The 13786-nt window shown below is 37.7% G+C and overlaps 1 protein-coding gene across 12 annotated transcripts in view; it reads left to right on the top strand.

Moving 5' to 3' along the window:
• The window catches only part of NOL4 (nucleolar protein 4), a 364258-nt gene that overhangs the window by 156807 nt on the left and 193665 nt on the right, over positions 1 to 13786 (top strand). The gene's annotated exons all lie outside the window — the stretch shown is intronic.

The following is a 13786-nucleotide window of genomic DNA, read 5'->3' as shown; positions in this document are numbered from 1 at the left end:
GTATAAATCTTTCAGGATTTTCTGTTGCTTGCCTCAAATGGATTTTGTTTGGAGGGCTGTCTATGTGGGTTTATTTAGTTTTTTCCCCCTTAGTTTGCATTTGCACAGTTCTTTCCACAATTACTAAGAATTGCATGTTTTTTAGCTTAGGAGCTGGAAACCTTGTTATGGATTTGAAATGTTTGATATTGATATCTTTTGTGGAGATGTCTGGTCTTTCAAAAACTTAATTACTTCAAAGTACGCTTTAATCCATATCTAAAAATAAAAAAAGAATTTTTCAAGAATATATACATTTTACAAACTATATTACTAATATGTAAATGGTGTGGGTTTTGACTATCAGCATGTATTACCCTGAGAGTCTATAATTTTATATTTAAAGTATTCACGGTGAAAATTGTATCATGCTGCATCCATCATGTTTTTCAATTGTTTTGATCACAGCCATATATTTATATTGTGTATTTAGAAACTGAGTTTTGTTCCCCATGTACAAAATCCTCAGCTACTAATGTACTACCACACTACAACTCACATCACCGTCTATGCTAAATACAGCCATTATCATAAAAAATATTTAATTGCCATTTGAAGTGTGCTGCTTTAATTTATCGCAATGGAAGAGGTTTGGTGTTGCTGTAAAAGCAGAACACAGATCACACCTATGCTCGTTTTCTCTGAAACTTAGTGCCAGGATAGACCATAGGTCTTAGACTTCAAGGAACAATTGTATTAAAAGGCCACATAGAATTCTTCTCCTTGTATGTCAGGAAATACACACAAAGCCATAAGGGCCATACATGGCTTAAGGGCATTCAAGTTGTAACTATGCAGAAGCCTGATGCTCTTAAGAAAATGGAGACAAAGCAGGAAGTCAGGAGCCTCTTTCAGTAAATGATTGCAAATTATTCCAACAACCTCTTTTCGGTGATTTCTATCAATAGTTCAGGGTAGGACCCTTGAAAATCATAAAGAGAAGGAGGCAAATTTGCTGATTCTCCCCATCTCCCCCTAAAACAAACTAGAGTAACTTATCTCTCCCCATTTCTAGACTTTGGACAAAAACGAGGAAACCAATGACCTTATTCTAAAAAGAGAGAAACTTAGGGTTTGCTGGATGATGCTAAGCTCAGAATTAATAAAACAGCACTGGGAAAAAAGAAGGATGGCTAAGAAAAATGGGCACCAGTTACTGAGGTAACAGAATAAAGTATATAAATAGATAATTGAATAATAGTTGAAAAGTAATTAAGTCAGGGGTGTAGTCCATTCTCTACCTTCACCAAAGTTTTTTGAGAGGTATTCCTAGCCAGTTTAAAGAAAAAAAACCAACTTGTGATATCACGATATCACTTAGAATTTTCCATTTCCTGTCTTCTGTATTTATTTCTTGTGGAAATACCGTAGTGGTTGAACTGGAGCCAAATGCTGTAAATTGAAGACTGGTGGGGATTTGTTCCCTTCCTCAGGCAAGTTTGGTTTAGGCTCCTTCTCCTCTGTCAAGGTCTTGCTTGGTAACGAACAGGTCATCCTCTGAAGCTTAGTTATCCCTTCAAAAGCATTGCTTCAGGAATCTTTGAAAGAGGAAGTTGCTCCATTCTTGAAATGGTCTCAGAGGTTTGAAATGTCATTTGGAAAGTCCTGAAATCAGTTTAAGAATAAAAATCTTCAGGGCTTCCCAAAGCTCTGGGATTAGTAGGTGGAAATGGTCTGAGCTTTTGCATGAGAAACCAGCAGAAAAGAGAAAAAATAAGCAATGGGACAGGAAAATCACAACATAAATTTCTGCTAGGGAGCACTCAATAACTAAACCCACACGAGACGCAGTAATACCTGATTTTATAATGGTCAGTTATGTAAACTGAGGATAGCTTCTAAAACTACCCAGTATGGTTGAAGGTTGCCATGTGTATTATAGTAAATAATGAAAATACGAATCTCCAGCACAAAAGGCTGATACTGTGATATGAGCACTTTTGTATTTTCTTTTAAAAATCTAATTTAGGTTCAATTTGACTATTTCTATGAGATTCAATTCTATGACACATTGTTAGGTTAGAAAGGCACTTTAGAGAACTGTAATACAGCAATGACTCCTCTTTTTTTAGCTTTTGGGATTTATGATGATGTTAAATTTTCTTTTTGTATTCTGTAAGTTTAACTCTGTAGGCCTCAGGACAAATATGTAAGATGCTAAATTTATCTGTTTTCTTAGGGTTGCATGTTAGCAAGTGGGTAGCATGGTGTATATGGAAGAGGGCTGGAGCCAGTTACTGAAATTAGGTTGTGGAAAAACTAGAATGTCAGTCTGGGCTATATGCTTTTGATGATATATACTTTTGAGGGCAGATGGGGGCCATTGGGCATTTATGAACCAGGACTGAGAAACAGGAGCAGTGCTCTGTGGAGGTGTAGCCTACAAATGGGGAGTTGGATGAATGGATGCTATGGGCAATAGTTAGGGGAAGTGATTAGGACTGAGAGCCTAAACCAGCACAGAAGCACTGAGAAGTAAAAGGAAGGAACAGACAAGAAAGAAATCAGAGACAGATATTCTATGGAATCTCATGTATTAATTTATTCAACCAAGATTTACTTGGCCCCTGCCAAGTGGCAGGTGACAAGACAGATGATAAGAATTATAGAGCAAAATGCTAAAGTTCAGGCTTTCATGAAATCATTCAGTCTGGCAGAAATGACTGATAGAAAATCAAAATATCTTGTGGTAAGCAGTATGATAAAGTAAGCAGAGAGGCTAGACTTGGCCAATGATTGGAAAGTGTTAAAGAAAGAACCTTCAAACCTGTAAACCCATGGGTGCTGTTACTAGACAGAGGGAAAGTCTACAGGAAGAGGAGGTTTGTGAGGAGAGCGGTGGTGGCAATGGAGGCAGCAATGAATTTAATTTTAGACATCATAAGTTTGATCTTTAAGCCTTAAAAAACAAATAGTGAATTTAATTATAATAGATAATGTACTCATAATGTAGTTTACTTTAGGTCACATTATTGCATGAAATTTCATAGCATCTTTAGCATTTGTTTTACTGCTCTCTCTACTTTGTTTCCTCTTTAATCTTTTTATTGCAATTAGAGTGTGTGAAAATTCAAGACGTATTTTTCTTTTGAAGTAGACCTTTTAGTATGATCAAAAAAGAAGTTTATCTTTCATTACTGGAGTCTGACAATTCTAAAATTTAATAATTTTTAACCAGGGAACTTACCTATTTGCTCTTAGCATTAATATATGATAAAAATAAATTTAAGGGGGCAAGCCCAGTGGTGTAGTGGTTAAATTCACAGCCCGAGGATTTGCGGGTTTGGATCCCAGGTGTGGACCTACACACTGCTCATCAAGCCATGCTGTGGCAAAATCCTACATACAAAAAATAGAGGAAGTTTGGTATAGCTGTTAGCTCTGGGCCAGTCTCCCTCACCAAAAATAAATAAATAAATAATTTAATACAAAGGCTACAAGTATATATTCAGATTAATTTTTGAGAAAACCACTTTTGTAGGACTTACCCAATTAACTAGGGACAGAAGTATTTTATTATCTGTTTTATGTGGATAACTGGCTTCATTTTCTACCACTGTAGTCCTGAAATGATAATGATTGTAATAATTACAATAACAGCCTCAACATCTAACATTTTTTGGCACTTTACAATTTTTAACTGCTGGGGAAATAAGACAATTCTGCCCAAAAAGCCCCCTCTATACTGATATAGAAGAAAGAGAGAAAACACTATTTATTATAGAGCAAGAATATAAGGTGACACGAAAGTGACTACAAAATCTGGGCAGAATTTCACACATATCTATCCAGTGAAGTAGAATGAAGAACAATTACAACTTCTTTAGCGCCTTGAGAGATAAATAGATGCACCTGTGATTGTCTCCTATTTATTTTGTGAGAGAAAGCCCTGAGCTAATTCTGGACACATGCATTTACAGTTTGCAGCGTCAAAATTCCCAATCTTGCATTGAAAAACCAAAAGATTAGGCCTCTTATCGCACCTATATATTTTGAAGAAGACACCCTAAAGAAAGGGTGGTGGGGAGGCAGCTGCTTCTCTCCTCAGAGAAAATCCATCCCTTTGTCCTCACACAATGCACCTTTTTATACACATTATCTCATTTAATTATCACAACAATGCAGCCAGACACATACAGTTACTGTTATGTCCCAGTTTTATGAATGCGGAAACTGATGCTTAGAAAGGTCAAAGAATATTTTGAAAGTTATATAACTATTAGCAGAGGATTATTCCAGCTCACTCTGCATCTCACATTCTCATTTCTTAAATGAGGCATTGTAGAAACTCATTTTTGGATGCTACATGGAGAGTTAATGATAAGGAAACAATCATTTTTATTGTTCTTGCCTTGCTTTCTATGCACAATATGCCCCATGAGCAGGCCATTGGACACAGTCTGGTCCAGTTCTTCTGTATCAGAACTATTTCATGAATTGTTTGGGGAATTAAAGGAGGTTAATATAAAGAAACTTGCACTGCACTAGGTGCTTAATAAGTGATAGCAGCCATTTAGTATCATAGAAACTTATTCTACTCCAGGAAGAGGAAAATGATGAAGACAGTTGGAGCTTTAGTAGAAAGAATGCTGTCCTGAGATTCAAAAGATTATTCATCCATCCATCCATTCATTTAGTCGTTCATCATTCATTCAACAAGCATTTAAAACCCTTAGTCTGGGCCTCCTTCTGCATACGCACACCGAAGGAAAATGAAGAAAGCCAGAGGCTGCATCTCCCTTTAAAGATACTAAACCCTTCCTTGATATGGAACAGGTATGGGGCTAGATGCTCAGCAAACATTAACTCATTTAATTGTATCAGTTGTCCTGTAATGTAAACACTGTACCTGTCCCTGCTGTCCCTCTGAGGAGAGTGAGGCCTAGAGAGATTGTGTCCAAACCACCCACATTGTAAGTGGCAGATCTGAGCTTGAAGCTATGTTTTTCTGATTGCAAAGCCCGTTCTCGTAACCACAAAGTTATTCTGCCTATTGTACAAGTGTGGAAAGTGCTATGATGGTTAGTACAAGATACAGCGCTGACAGATAGGAGCGTGGGGTGACAAGGTGGGGTGGTCATCTAGGAGGGCCTTAGCAGATAACATTTTTCTTCAGCAGATAAAATTTTTCTGTATAATAACTATTTCATGGAGTTGTTTTGGGGATTAAAGGACATAACTAACACAGGAAATTTGCACTGGACTTGGTGGCTTCATATAGGGTTTCAGCCACTTACTATCACTCATGTACCAAGTTGAGTCTCAAGCACTGCTCAGGGTTTTCTTTCCTTTTCTTTCTCTTTCTTTCTTTTCTTATTTCTTTGATTGTTTTATAAACAATCTGTGAATATACATGCCTACCTCTCCTTTACTTTGCTTGAAAGTTTGGGAGATGATTAACTAAAGATCCACAAACAACTTTCCCAACGTTTGATCTTCTGTGTGAATCCATTGGGATTCATAACGATTGGGTTAGGAAATGGTGGACAGGTTCCTCTCAACTTTAGAAAATACCATCACGTTTTCTGGCCCAATTTTTCTTTTTGTTTGTAGGAAGTAGTTTGGTGGGAGGAGCGTCTTGACAGTCTTTCATTTTTGAAAGTGAGGATGCCCTTACGGGCTACTTGCCTCTTTTTTGTAGGCAGCCTTCGTTCCTAGGTTTCACTGAATGCGTGGTAGAGCAGAGTAAGAAAATTAGAGCCAGAGAAAGGAAAGGATGAAGTTGATAATCAAGTCTTCAAAGGAGTCATTGGGTCAATGTCTGAGTTAAACCATCAAAATATACTAACAGATATTCAAACTTTGTGACGTGTAGAAAAAGGTTTTCACTTTTTGGTCTTGAGTACATGCTATGGATAATTTTATATTCAAAAGTATAGAATGAGGAGCAGCCTGATCCCATACTTTTAAATCACATGCAAAACTTCAGGCAACAGAAAACCCTTTGAAGTCTATTGGTCTATCTATAAAAGAATCCCTTATATCTCATACCTTATAGTAAAAGCTAACTATAAGATTATAAAGTTTAGCCCTGTGTAATAAATATTAAGAACAGCAATCCACATTACAATACGGCTAATACGATGATTTGTGGAACAAACCTAAGGTAAATTTTAAAAGGAGAATAAGAAATTAACTGCTATTCCAATCTTGTCTAATAATAGTCACCCCAATTAGTAGAAAGAAAAAAAGAAGGAAAAATCACACATAATGCTTTTCTAATGCTTGGAAAGAAGTTTAGAAATTTAGAAAATCCCGGAAGCCATGACTTTATTAGAGAATGCTGCACATGTGTATCCTCTCTCTAGAAACTGCTTTAAGTGAGTAAGAAATTTAAGGGTGATAACAAAGTTGTTTTTTTTTTTTACTTTGGCTAATAAAGTCTCAAGGGATGACTATTACCCATATCAGGAAGAAGACATGTGTCTCTTAATACCTGCCAAATAGAGGATAACAGGAATATTCTTTGCCTTCGCTTCTTTCCTCTGGTTGCCATGCTTCACAGTGGGGAGTGGAAAAGAAAGAAGGTCCAAGAATGTGATTTTATTTTCTGCTCATTTTTTGTTACAAATCCTCACAGCATGGTTCCCAAGTTCTTCTCTTATGGTTTCTTTAGAACCTACAATTCTAACTGTTAATTTAGCATTGTTTCTTCTTGACCCAAGGCTTGCTTTTCTTAATGGTCCAGCATATCCTAAAATTTATATCATAGTTTTTAACTGGTCAAGAGAGATAACAGTTCTGGGACCAGCATGACACTGCTAGTGACTCTCTTTTTTTAAATATTTTAAATATTTGGGTTTTGGGGGATTATCAATTAGAAGCAAATTATGTGTTATTGGACCTGTGATAGAAAATTAGATTTATAATCTGGCAAATATTTTCTTTATGCTTCTCCATCCTAGAATATTTTTGGTTAACAGATAAAATTACCTGTAATGAAGCATGTGATCCTTGCCAACTTAACATGTTCTCTGCACCCATCCCTAACCCTTTAGAGACTAAATGGATCTTTTACAGAGATTTTACAGAGCAGCACAAAAATTCAGTAGTTAAAATATAAGATATACTTCTGACCAAACTTATATGAACAATTTTGGCATAGAACCACCCTGAATTCTGGGTTGTATCACTGTCACCAGTGTATGTCTCACATGGTTTTTTGGTTGTGTATCCATTCCATGATACCTACACTAGAAATAAAGATGATTCCATTAAATGATACGATATACTCATTTTTCATTGCCCTGCAGCATAGGGAAGTGGGCAGCATACGAGTTTTGGCATTATGCATATTTCCCTTGGAATCTCAGCCCTACACTTCCCTTTAGCTTCCTCCTCTGTCTACGAAAGGGCTAAGAGTCCCTGCCTTGCATGTTGTTTTATTTCAAAGTTCAATGGATAAAGTAAGAAAAGATATTAAAATATTACATATTTGTTTTAAAGTATATAATCAAGATTGAAACATTTACATTTACTAGAATCGCTTCTATCAATATATTGTTAATAAAATATTACCTATTTGTTGAAATATATATTTATGAGAAAAATTTCCAAAAGTACAAAAATGTATAAAGAAAAATGAAGAGTCCTCCTGTTCTCCACTAACAATCCACTGGACTCCTAATGAATAATTTCTGTTAGTTTGGTAGGTACCTTTCCAGCAAGATTGATGGATAAATCATAGACAGATAGATAACCCTTTAAAAAGAAATGGTCACCAAGATTTTGAATATAGATGTTTTTCATTTTTATCATTATTTTGAATCATTTGTTGGGAAGAATAATTTGCCAATGATTTGCTGAAGTTGTCATTGTTTCACAGTGTGTTTATACTAGCTGTTACTACAAGAGACCTAACGTTTAAGACTAAAGACAAATAGAATGAGACTGACCACACACTTATCTTTTGGGAACCATTGATTAATTGTGGCAAGGTCTCTGCTGGAATGACAATTAAATACACATCTCCACATTATAGATACAGAAATGCAGACTAAGCCAAATTAAAGACTACATCTTAAAATATTGGTCTGCAAATGTCTGCACAGCTGAAATGTGTAAATTAGAGATTCACGGATGTCTGTGAGCCAAAAGTGAAAACAAAAGTGCTTACAGCTCACTAATTAATGCTGCATGTCCAATTTGATTGCAGACAAAAAGAGCCATCCAGGCCTACGGGGAAAAAGCAATGGCCTGGGAGTCAAGCTAACTGAGTCCTCTTCTATTCTGCTACTCAGTTTGGGACCATCAGGAAGCAAGCCTATGCTTTGTCTTCAATGTAACCCTTTAAATATAGGGCTTATTTTCACCACCCTGTTATCTTCTTAGAATTGCGGTGGCAATAGAATGGAAAAAATAAGTAGATCAAATTCCAGAAAAATCATGATGTAACTGTGCTTTATTGCTGAACTGTTAGTGCTCTGATGTCTATATTGTTTAGATATTTTACAAATTTTTAATGAGTTCCTACCAGGCCAGGCTCCTCAAGGAGCAGTTAGTGGACTAGTGTTGGTCTTCAAAACTGTTACTGGTCCAGGAAGAGGTAAGCACAGTATTTGGAGACAGAGAAATTTTATGTCTGTAGAATTTAATAATAAATAAATGGGCTTGTTTTTTGTATGTTGTTGTGAGGTTTTGTTTTTTTTTTTTTCATTTTACAAACTACTTGTCTATGACAGATCAGAAATAAAAAGACCCAATTCTTCGGCACAGATAGTGTGAGAAGCACTGCCCTCAGGGAACTGGAGCTGTGCTGGATACAATGAAAGCGAATATTGACATCCATGCTCCCTCAGAGCTTGGGGTCCTGGGGGAGACCCAGACATTAATCTGATAACTATATCTAAGTGATTCCTTATTCATACGGAGCTAAGAGCTCCTCTCAACCATTTCCTCCTCTCTCCTGCCCTCCCCATTCACTTCCCCAGCTTGCACTACCTTCTCTCCTTCCCTTCCTGTCTTCCCCCTCCCTGCCCCCTCTGCACCCATTCACCTCTCCTCCCCTCTCTCTCCCTTCCCCAGCCATGACTTGCTCCCCCAACTGTCCCCGTAAATCTTTCATTTGTTTTTCCCCTGCTCTGATTTACATATCTGAGAAAAGTTATCAATCTATATAATAGGATAAATAATTATCAGTCATAGTCAACAGAGACAGAACTATTCCAATATTCCAATTTTTGAAGAGTATTATATTCTCTTTCTCACTACCAGAGTGTGTACCTACATCTCTACGCCTTTCTTCCTCCCTCCTTCCCTTCCTTCCTTTCATCCATCTTTTGGGCAATTTATTTAGAATGTGTCAAGCTGCTATTATGTGGCAAGCATTGTGCCTTACACCCCCTTTATCCCTGACCCCCATTCCCTCTTCCTACTCCTAAAAGGAAAAATAAGCAAAAGGAATAAGAGAATCGGAATTTGGGATTCTAAATATTTAACCTGAGTGTGCCCTGTTTGGGGATGAATTGTTCTTGCCTGTATCCTTTAAAAAAAGAGATCATAGTAAGACAAAGCATGTAGAAGTTGAAATTCAAAGCTTTTATTACTAAGAATATAAATACAATTGGCAGGATTTCTTCTTCTAAATGCCAGAAAATGTAAGCAAACTAAAATTTTACTTAAACTATTGCTTTCCTTTGCCTTTAAGATAGGATTCTTCTTATAAAAAGGAGAAAATGGTTTAATTTTTGAGGCATGAAATCACTCAATCATAGTACATTTTGCACTACTTGTTAACAGTTGTAAATAATAACTGAAATGATTCATATCTAAATGTAAAATTTTGTCCTGGTTTAATTCATTAATTTATTTTAGGTTGTTTTGTCACTATGTTTACTATTGCAAATTGGTTAGTATACCTTAATGGTTGTAAGGAAAAGGCAGATTTTGGGGAAAAAATACTTAGAGTAAGATAAAAAATCTCCCGTCTTGGTTTTGTTAAGTCCAGAAAATAACGCTCACTTTGTATCTACAAAGCATCTAAGCATTTTGTTAGAAAAATAGAGACAGAGGATAGTATTCTTGAAGTGTTTCTATGCCTTCAGAGACAATCATGCATGGCGTGGGTTCTTTTCCTCACTGGTGTTTGCAGCATCATCAGAAGTAGTGGGCGGCATGAGATCGTCTCCTAGGAGGTATGTGGTGGAGAGAAAAGACCCAGGGCCCTGGAGTCAGTTGCCCTGAGTGTGAATCGGGCCTCAGCGCCTATGGGACCTTGAGGAAATCATTCAGTCAAGATCCCAGATATCCCCTGTGACATTCAATTAGCTGGGCCTGCTTTGAGGATTAGATATAATGAGTCACGTACCCAGCACATAACTTTTAATTATTTTTTATGGTATATAGTAGGCACTAATTAAACAGTACATTTTTTGTATCAGTTCCTTCAAATAATGAGGGCAGAAGGGAGGTCTCAGTTTTTATAAGAATGATGTCATGGTTAAGGGAGACAGTGATTTAAGGAACCCAAGAATAAGAAGTGTAGAACAGTGAGGCCGTGAATTAACCTTGACCTCACTGAGCTAGAAAAAGGGTTATTATATAATTTATTGTCCAAACTAGAACACATTTGAGAGTCAAAGGGGGCATGATTAATAATTATGCTGACACCAAGACAGTTTGGGGCCAACCATCCACGTGGTCCCTCTGTTGTATACTTCTTTTCTGTGTCCATCTGTCTCCCCACTCTGGCTTTCTCTGCTGAATTTGGTTTGCACATGGCCCCTTGTAGCCTCTCCAGCTCAATGCTTCCTTTGATTCTTGCTTCAGCTACATCTACTAACCAAGTTAGGAGTTTGGGCTTCTGAGATTTTATCATGCACATGGATTGTCTGGGAGTCTTGTTAAGGTGCAAATTCTGCTTCAGTAGGTCTGGGGTAAGGCCTGAGATTTGGTATTTCTAACAAGTTCGCAGGTGACTTTGATACTGCTCATCATTAGCCCACAAGTTGAAGAGAAAGGTGTTAGTTCAAATACCAAGAGGTGGAATCTTTTTGAACTAATTCACCTTTCTGGTTTGACCACAGTGGTTGTGGCTTTGACCTCTTATGGTATGATGGTCCTTTGGTCAGGTAGCCTGCCTTGGCAGTTTTGGCCTGGGGAGGTCATATGGCTGTGAAGACAGTAGGCTGTTGGCAGGTTAATTTGTTCTAGAAGGGAGTATAGAGACGAGATCCATACACTAAAATGATATCTTCAATGTAGGCGGTTGTCCTGTTGAGTTTCTTTTCATCAAAGCCACTGAGGAAGGAGCTTGGAAAGGTACCATCAGTAGTGAAAGCCATCTAAAGCAGGCTGTTCAAAGCTCAGGAAATGTTTCCTCTCTAAGTTAAATCAAGAAACAAGGGCTTTCAAACTAGAATCCACTGCACTTTATCCAAAGAAAGGTTTTGTAGATGGGTGTGGTTATGTAATATTGTTATAGCAGCATGAAACCTGGGAGGTGAAGAGTGTATTTTGAGCCGCTCTTGGCCAATTAGAAATAATCACATTGTAAGAGCTCTTATCTTGGTATTATTCAGAGAGTTTAAATTGATACAGTCAGTACAGAAACTTAGAGAAATTGTTTGTTTAATAGTCAACCAAGACAGATTTTGAAATTTTGATTTGAAGAGAATTCAATGATTTATAATGCTAGAAATAGTATTGATGAAAATGAGCATATATACCACTACTGTAAAAGGAATATTCATTACCTGGGGATCCTTTCAGCTCAAAGTTGTTTTCTATTTTTCTCAAACTCACTCTGACATTACTTTTTGCCAATCCTTTTACTATGATAAATAAAACACTAGCAAAAAAACAAAGTATTTTTTCTTCTTCCGTTGACTTTTTTAAAACATTGTATTTCTACTTGGTGACTTGCTATTTATACTACTTTTTGCAAAGGAGTATTAAAGCAAGGTCCATGCTCTTCATGAACAGCTAGGAAGATAGGACTTACATGTGAGAACAATTAGTGTATAATACAATATAAAAAGTTTTGAACTATGAAAAGCACTAGTTTAGAAAATAGGATCAATGTGGTTTGGAATCATCAATTTAATTCTTTAGGCATTTGCTGAATATCCGCTACACACAAATCACAATGCCAGCTTCAGGGTACACAGAAAAGAGAAAAGCCTAGCCTTTGTCCTCTCCTTGTCCATAATTTGGTAGATTTGGTGATCAGAGGAAGAGGAAGAGGATGCGTCCTGGAGGATATTTCTCCGACTTCAGGACCTCCTGCACTAACACTCAGCAGTTCTCATTTTATCACTTAATTTCTGACACCTCCCAGGACATTTCTTCCTAATCCCATGATTCCTGGCACCAGTACCCTTCACCAATTACCTGTTCTCCTGCCTACTTGACGGCTCCCTGTTTTACAGCTTGTTCCAGGCCACCTTCCTCATTGTCTTCCTCCTCCTCCCCCTCCTTCTCCTCTTCCTCCTTAGTTAGGTTTCTTTATATTCCACTATCTCAGTAGTCAAACTGTCTCTAAAGCCTGCCTTGCTTGAGGGACAACATAGCATAGTGCTTGCCAAGAGCTAGATGTGACACCTGCCATTATGTGCCAGCTTTGCCATTCATTAACTGTGCCACCTTTAGTGAATCACGGGAACTTTTTAAGACTCCAATGTTTTCACATTGGTAAAATGGGGCAAATAATGTCTAAGTGTTTTACTTCACTGGGTTCCTATGAAGTATAAATTAGATCAATTGTGAAAATTACTTTTTTTTTCTGGTTTGGATTATGTATTCCAAAATAAAGCAATTGACCTCAGCAGAGAGAGAACATGACACTGGCTGGTTGTTGGGGCCCCCCCGAGGTTGGTCTGGGACTCTGGTTCTCTCTTTTGGTTTGAGAGATGAACATGTTAGAATCCACCCCAGACAGACAGCATGAGCTATGTGACCATCTAACCATTTTTTTTAAACAAATTGATCTTATTTCAAACAATGTTCCATGGATGCTGGTAGGGACGGGTCTGAGAAGGCCTGTGCTCTAGAAGGAGGATTTGGGGCAGAATGGCCCCCCGGGATTGTCCAGGCTGCTCAGAGTCACCTAATTCCTCAGCTATCCATGATTTGTTAGAGTTTGCTCAGTCTGAACCTAGGTTCTGACTTTGAGAACTTTCACGGTTCCCTGGAACCATGATCCTCCTTTTTTCCAAAATCGGTGCTAGGACCAACTATTGGCTATTTAATTTAGGATTAATAAAATTAAATCCTCAAACTGACTCAAGCATACTGTGTTTGAGTGTGAAATAAAAATGTATAATGTGGGGGTGGGGGGAGTGGGGAGTGGCCCAGTGGCATAGTGGTTAAGTTTGTGAGCTCCGCTTTGGTGACCTGGAATTCCTGGGTTTGGATCCTGGGCATGGACCTGCACACCTGTGGTGGTGCCCCACATACAAAATAGAGGAAGATTGGCAGAGATGTTAGCTCAGGAACTATCTTCCTCAAGCGAAAAAAGAGGAGGATTAGCAATGGATGTTAGCTCAGGGCCAATCTTCCTCACCTGCCCTCCCCCCGCCCCCCCAAAAAAAGTAAAATGTGGAAATAGCTCTTCTCTCTTTACCCTTTAAGGTCCAACAATTAATACAACCAAAGCAAGTACTATTTCTGTTGTTGAAAATGTCTCACCATTCTATCCCTGGGTAGTGACCAATGTCTGAATGCTTTACAGACTCATGATGTGTACTCTAGGATTCTGCTATTATTAAGGTTGAATATTGTATTATTGAAATACCTGACTTACACTGTC

This window comes from Equus caballus, chromosome 8 (assembly GCF_041296265.1).
Source record: "Equus caballus isolate H_3958 breed thoroughbred chromosome 8, TB-T2T, whole genome shotgun sequence".
Lineage (NCBI taxonomy): Eukaryota > Metazoa > Chordata > Mammalia > Perissodactyla > Equidae > Equus > Equus caballus.
Note: the sequence above shows the minus strand (reverse complement) of the source record. Positions and strands in the feature narration are given on the sequence as shown.